The sequence below is a fragment of the Anabas testudineus genome, chromosome 9 (genome assembly GCF_900324465.2).
Source record: "Anabas testudineus chromosome 9, fAnaTes1.2, whole genome shotgun sequence".
NCBI lineage: Eukaryota > Metazoa > Chordata > Actinopteri > Anabantiformes > Anabantidae > Anabas > Anabas testudineus.
Window position 1 is genome coordinate 20,253,109 of NC_046618.1, and position 6,045 is coordinate 20,259,153.

A 6,045-nucleotide genomic window follows, 5' to 3' on the forward strand; every position below is an offset into this window, starting at 1 on the left:
TGAGGCAAGTAGATATTCATATTGTAATTCATAATGGACTGAGACAATTAAAACAAAGCTCATCGTTATCTCAGGGTCATAGGAAAATTTATTCATAGCCCCTCATCAAGCAGTGCAGAGACGTAACAGAACAGGCAGGCAGAATCACTTCCTTGAGTCTAACAAGCTGATATTTTGAATAGGGAGATTTTTTTAAGCCTAAAATACCAAACTCATTTCCATCTTTGCTAACTGCAGGCAACATAATGAACCCAATCATGGCAATTTTCCACAGGTATTTCACTCAGAGACATCTGCATCCTGGAATGAAAGAAGATACTAATTTGGCTGGAACGACCGAGAAGGATTTTGTGATTCTGTGTGTGCACGCGCACACACACGTGTGTGTGTGTGTGTGTGTGTGTGTGGGTGCATGAATTTGAGAAAAATACACAGACACCAGCAACCTGATGCAGCACAGGGAAGCTTCCAAGTTTTCAAATCCTATACACCCCCTGCCACCACACCAAGTCCCCGGGAACTGGAAAAATTTAATCACACTAAACATATGTGTAAGGTGGGGATGACACACGATCAAATAAAATACCAGCATGAAGAGAAGCAGAAAAGGTTCATGTCAAGAGGATTTGTACTGAATATGTAGTGAATAAAACATATTCCCACAGGAGCAGGCAGGCTACACCTCACCCCCACATATTGAGGCAAGCAGGGGGGATGCACCACTTTTTAAGGACATATTTCATAATGAAAGAGTCAATGCATCCTCCTGGCGGCACAAGTCTGCACAACATGCTGATAAATGTACTTACAGAAAAGCGTGCAGGTACAATGCTCCTGTGTACACTTTTGAAAGGCTGCTGCCAAAAGCCAAAGCACTAATGTGCTTACATGACTGCTAAGACTTCACCTTCAGAACTTAATGAGATTCATCTGTTGGCAAAAAGACTCATCCTTAAAAAAAAGATTACTCCTACACCTGCTGCAGCATTTTGGTATTCCTTTAATGAAAATTGAAAATGATATACACACTACTCAATTTGTAGTACATGCGACTATATTGGAGACAGTCCAGCTACTTCAAAGGGTTAAGTGACACACCATAGCAAAAATCCCAAATATCAAGCATGTTCAGATGATCTGAGTGAACAAAGATGACTTGGAACCAAATTCAGTCAACCAAGCTGGAGAACTGACTCTCCATATGGTATTTTTAGACCCTACTAATGCCTTTGGCTGTATACCACATCAACTACTGTGGATGGGTTTTGATTAGCTGAGTCCCACTGTTAAAAATATGGTCAGAGCTTTCAGTAATCTGTGGGGATTGACAGATGACTCACTGAAGTGTGTAGTAGATCATACCAGCATGAGAGAGAGACAATTTCACACCTACCTTTTAGAATGGTTTTGGAGGTGCTCATTTCGACATCAAGGTGAATGGTAGGTGGATTAAAGCGAGAGGAAACGCTGTACCCTCTTATTCACTGGGCATGTATGAACAACGATGAGGTTAAAAACCTGAATTCAGCTTATAACGTGATCTACAAGTCAGTGTTTGTTTTAACAGCATTTCAATAATCATATTAAATGTGTATACTGTCCACAGCAGTAGCTTGTCACATTAGATTTCTGCTACACAAATATTCAATTTACCATTTGTTTCTGTTGAAGGATGGACAAGGATTCATTTCCTGTTTTGCAGTGTTGTGCAGTCAGCTTTGTTCAACTTTCTGCTGATATAAACAGGGCTGCTCGATGTGTGCAAATAGAGAAGATAAAGTCCTGGATTGTTTCTTCACCACTTTTAAAATACAATACCACAATGTAGCATCGATCTCACCCTTTAATTTTTAATACATTTTCAGAATCAGAAATACATCAACTTATCCTTTTCTGTGGCAAAGTGAAGGTAAATTTCATTAAAAACAAACATAGTTTTGCAGCTATACAGAAGCAAAAGGAGATGATGTAATACAAACTCAGTTTGAGTGACAGTCTGATGGACGCCCATAAGCCCCAGCTGCGCTTGCTATTTAAAGATGTCAGTCACGGTATTACAACCACAAAAGGCTGCTTGATAAGGAAATATGGTGCGTTTGAACAAATGACCAGTGCTGTTGTTCTTCTGATGTAGGAGGGATTGAAAGCACTGAGGACACAGAAAGGCCGGGATTACATTGCTGATAATACTTTAATTTAGAAGGTCAGCGTGGCTCTTCAAGATATCAAAGACTGCACATCAAAGGAGAGTTGTAGAGGGATCTGGACACTATCTATACATCTACCCAAGCAGAGTTCTTAAATCCGTGCAGGTGAGCTTACAGGTAAGGTTCAAAGTATCTGAATGAGCAGCAAAAGTGCGCGGCCTCTATCCAAATCAAAGCAGTTCAACGGATAGAGACGGCACTTAGATGTAGGAATATTGTAGTGCAGGTGCCACAAGACAGACATGAGGAGCAGCGTCAGAGGAAGGGTAACCTTTGTGAAGATAACTCCCTGAAAAATGCAGGCTGGTCATGGAGGAAATATAAATACAGCAGCAGGATAAAGCAGTGATGTTGAAAGGGGCTGATCCACAGGCAAAACAGTCAGTGGAGAAATTGTGAATGTGGAGTGAGAATAAAACTAGACTAGAAGGATGGCATGGGGCAAACTGGCAAGAAAAAGTATGTGAACCTTGAAATCACTTTGTAACCCTTTCCAGTTCTATTTAAATTACCAATTCTTGATCATCCTCTGAAAGCAAAGTAGCTCCACTCTACACCTACAATTTTTTTTTCCAGGTATGCTAATACCTGACTCAAATTAGCAGTTCACGTACTTTTCCCACTTGCACTATGAGGTTCTTATGGTTGTTCTCAATAAAGACATAAAAGATCTTCTTTTGTGTTATTAATTTAGGCCCATTATATTTGTTAATACCCTTCACTTAGATAAAGATCTGATCACATTTTATGACAAATGAATGCAGAAAACTGTAAAATTACAAAGGGTTTGCATACGTTTTCTTGCCACTGTATATCCAAATCACCTCCAATAAATCAGTCTACGGATATGAGGTCATTACCTGTCCTTACATTAAGTTATATCCACACTTTATTTGAAAGTACGGTTCCTGTCCCGTTACGATAAGCGAGGCAACGTGAATTAACGAACTGCAGAAATTGAGACCCAGCAGTTAGAAATTCATTTGTCATCTGATGAATATATTGTTGCATTTGTCCAGTGTGTCATAAAGGAAAAAGGACTAAAGGATTTCTAAGCTGGCATATTTTAGGACAGGTATGGGTGGGAAGAGATTAGCACATGGGAGTAGATTTAAGGGAACAGTTGATAAGCCCACAGGAAATGGTGAGCTCCACCATTGCTGGTGCAGATAAAACAGACAAAGGATGGGTTTAGTCTGTGGAGCTCACAATGTCATGTAAGGCCACTGCAGATGAGCATTTGAAAGGAAATGCTTTGGTGCACCAAGGCAGAGACAGAGATGGAGCACTGAGTTAGTTAAAGTTATTTTCAGATACAATAAGTAGATGCAGGAGTCTGCAGAGAATTTTATCTGTATCTAAACTTCCATGAATTACTTAGTAAAGTGAGTCATGTGTGGGTAGATTCCAACATTGACAGTGGTAACAAATAAAGCAAATGATTTTCAATGAAGTACGAATAGTCCTTATCACATATAGTTTATGTTAAATGTTCATTAATGTATGACATACGATAGATAACAAGCTTTATGAATGACACTTTATTAAAATGTAAATTATTGAGAGAACTGAGTAGACTTGATTTATATGCTATTGGTAACCATACATGCATTGTGAGAGCTGCAGCTAAAACAAATGTGTGCAGGGTTATGTTGGGCTGTTTCTATAACGCTCTATAATAAAACAGTTTCTGTCACAGTCACAAACAGTGGTGCCAATAAACTGTTACTGTATCTTTCTTTCGATGGCTGATTTGGATCCTCGAATGGAGATAAGCCCTGGATTAACACACAAGTTTTCCCTTCCCACTGTGTGATTGTTTTATACTCAATCCCTTGGCCGGTGCAGTGCAGTCTCCATCAACTCCCCTCACCCTGCAGTAAACTGAGAACCTTCGTCAATCTGCTGCAAGACAAGCATAACTCTGTGTGTACCAGTGTGTGTGCAGGCGTGACGTCAACTGTGATCCCCAGAGACGGCATAAATGACAAAAGATATGATCCTTGCCATCTCATTCCCTTTTCCTTCCCTGCTCCTGGCCCGTTTCAGAGGGCAGCCTTGAAGGGGAGGCTGCAGTGGAGGAGAATTTTTGTGTCTGTTGGTTTGCCGAGTCGCCTGCAAACCCTGCTCGGAGCCCCACACCTCTTAGGAAGAGCTGGCTTCAGAAGATGCCTCTCTGTCACACCACTGACAAGCCAAGGGTGGCCATTCTCCACCTAAGCCCAGAGGTAACAGAGCTGTGAAGAGGCCTCTGACCTTATCGCCTTATCATCAGAGAGCTGTCAGTCTCAGGGACCCGAAAACAACGGCTAGAGATTCACGTTAAAGGGTTAATGCGGTGACACAACCCACAGCAGCACAAAAACAAGTGCACGGGCCGTGCAACACACCCCACTCACCCACGCAGCTGCAAGTACACAAGCACACACACAAAGACCTTGTCACTCAAGCAACCAGGGTATGTGATCTGACACAAGATGGAGGGTGCTTACATAACACTTGATTCATTTCAAAGGTGTAATTGGATGTCTGTTTGGGTCGGGTGGAAGAGGCTCTTGGCACTGGCAATATCAAAGCTGACATTCATCAAAGACTGCCAAAAGAAGACAAAGCTATTTCTGAATGGCAGAAAACACACACACACACACACATCAGTCAAACCTGATATTTATTTATTTTACATGCAAAAGATATATTTCAGTTACAATGCATATGTAGAAATATAGGTACTGTAACTTCATCCAATGTTTCATTTTAAATACTGCTTACTATCCTTGTTAAATGCAGAGAAGAAGAAAAACAAATCCATATTTTCTTCACATTATAATTCTCAAAAATAAATTGCTTTCACAGGGAAAGAACACATTAATTCAAAATACACATTAATTCAAAATAGATGCAAATTCATCTTTGAAAAAGTGGTTGTCTTTACAAAAAAAAAGAGAGAAGAGAGAGAGACAGCTGTGACACCAGCTCACATCTAAGAATCACAGTTCCTTCATCCAGCTTGAATTCTAAGAACCGCCTAACACAAATGATCGTCTCTTCACTTTCAAGAGCAGGGCGTACTGCACTCTGTGCCTTGCATACACCCTGCACACCTTAATCAGCTGCTTGAGGCAGCTAGAGACATCTAACACTTTGTGTGTACAAGATGTAAACGTAGGATCTAAGGCCTCATGTGTAACACTTTGTCTACGTTCACCACAAAAAAGTTCCATAAAGGCACAGAGACAAACACTCAACTAAGGAAAAATCCTTATTCTTCTTATTATACATCCCAGTATTCGATTTTTGTGTTGAGAACAAGCTTATGATTCACCACAGCTCATCAACTCCAACTATTAGCAATAAATGGCTCACATAATGTATAGTGACAAAGAAATGCCCTGTATTTACTGCCTGAACCTTCCATTTTTCATTTAACCACTCCCTTGAAACGAGAAAACCGCATTAGCATAAAGTTATTAAGGAAAGAAAGAATATATTGTATGGAGGAATATGTTGGCATTTAGAATAAAGTGGAATGTAATTAATGGTCAGTGTTTAACAGAAGTTTAACCTACATGTAGAATACTGCTGGATATAGTTACTAAATATTAAATATATAGGTCAAGGAATGGTTGAGCATTTACTCCCTTGTTAAACTTTATCCTTCAGTGGCAAGCTCCTGTTAGAAAATCACATAAAACTGGCCATCCCATTTGGATATAACAGCCTTTTTAAAATTACACAAATGCTGTCTAATTAAAACCCAGTGTAACATGAGCAAATATCTCATTATAAACCCTTTTTCTGTTTGTTTTGCATCTACCTACCTTTATTGTTTGATATCTAA